Raw genomic sequence first — 1,767 nt, forward strand, 5'->3', positions numbered from 1 at the left:
CGCTGATCCGAAGGCAGGAGCCAGGTGCTTCTCCTGGACTCCCATGGAGTGCAGGGCCCAAGGACCTGGGCCATCCTCCACTGTACTCCCAGGCCACAGCAGAGAGCTGGCCTGGAAGAGGAGCAACTGGGACAGAATCCGGCGCCCCGACCGGGACTAGAACCCGGGTTGCCAGTGCCACAGGCGGAAGATTAGACTAGTGAGCCACGGTGCCGGCCTGTCAGCACTAATTTTTACATCACACTCTCCCATTAGAATGTAAGCATCATGAGGGCAGAGACTTTATTTGCCCCACAGCTGTATTTCAGTGCCTTATAAATTCCTATGCTTTAATACACAGCAAAAATGTAATAAACACTGAATGAATAGTAATTCTCTCCAGTCAAGGGCAAGTACATGATGTAAGCTTGAGCAATCAAGTCCACTCTCCTGGGATTTTGATTCTTGAGCTAAGGTATCAGAGTAGTCAGCAGTTCTGGGAGCACTGGAGGTCAGTCATTGCCAAGGTCCGTGGGTAGCTTGGCCTGAGCTGCCTGGGGCTTCTGCCTCAGCTGCCTGACCCTCTTCAGGCCCCTTTCCAGCCTTCTTTCACTTCCTTCTCCTTCACTTCAGTCCTTCCCACAATCCCAGTGGTTCTAAGTGATGCAAAGTGTATCTCTGTTAACTGCAACAAAAATCCCAGTACTCATGTGGGAGCACACACTGCTGTAATCCCCGATCCTCTGTTCTGATACAGGAGAAAGTGCCATGACAATGTGTTGAGAATGTGTGTGGCTTATGGAACTAATCTCATTCTTCATACCCCACACAATGTCTTTTATCCACAAGTACCACCTCAGTATGGCTGACTACTTAATCATAGGTGGAGTCATTCTCTTTCACTTCTTTCCTCTTCCTGGTTGTTACACATCCCGACTCTGCTGTGCGTATTTTATTCTTTTCCTCGGAAGAGCTCTGTAATAGGCATACATTTAAAAATAACGGATCCGGCTGAAAAGCCCATGAGAGTATTTCAGGCATGGAAAGCCAAGACACTCTGGCAAAAAAAAAAAAAAAAAAAAAAAAACCTAAATGAAAGAACAGGTCATCAAAGAAGGAGGTACCTTTCTCTGAAGGGAGGAGAGAATTTCCACTCTGACTACGACCTTGTCTAAATATGATCAGAGTCAGTGAACTCAAAAGGCTTCCATAGCCTTGGCAACTCCTGACAAGAGCCTAGGGTGATTACTGATGCCATAAACAAGAGTGTCAATTTGTTAAGTCAACAACAGGAGTCACTGTGCACTTACTCCTCATGTAGGATCTCTGTCCTTAATGTGCTGTACATTGTGATTTAATGCTATAACTAGTACTTAAACAGTATTTTTCACTTTGTGTTTCTATGTGGGTGCAAACTGTTGAAATCTTTACTTAATATATGCTAAACTGATCTTCTGTATATAAAAAGAATTGAAAATGATTCTTGATGGGAATGGAAGGGAAGAGGGAGTGGGAGAGGGGAGGGTTGTGGGTGGGGGGGAAGTTATGGGGGGAAAAAGCCATTGTAATCCATAAGCTGTACTTTGGAAATTGATATTCATTAAATAAAAGTTAAAAAAATAAAAATAACGTATTTTTGTGTTATCATTTACAGTTAATGGCAATACTCAAATGTTTTACAGAAATAGAGGCTGAGAATGGCTGGTGTAGAAGCAAAGATCTGGCAGTTTTCCAATAGCCATGGCCACTGGAAGGGACGGCGGTTAGTCTCTCCAATTTAAATATTGT

This window comes from Oryctolagus cuniculus, chromosome 1 (assembly GCF_051225735.1).
Source record: "Oryctolagus cuniculus isolate XC-2025 breed Fujian yellow rabbit chromosome 1, ASM5122573v1, whole genome shotgun sequence".
In the NCBI taxonomy this organism is placed as follows: Eukaryota; Metazoa; Chordata; class Mammalia; order Lagomorpha; family Leporidae; genus Oryctolagus; species Oryctolagus cuniculus.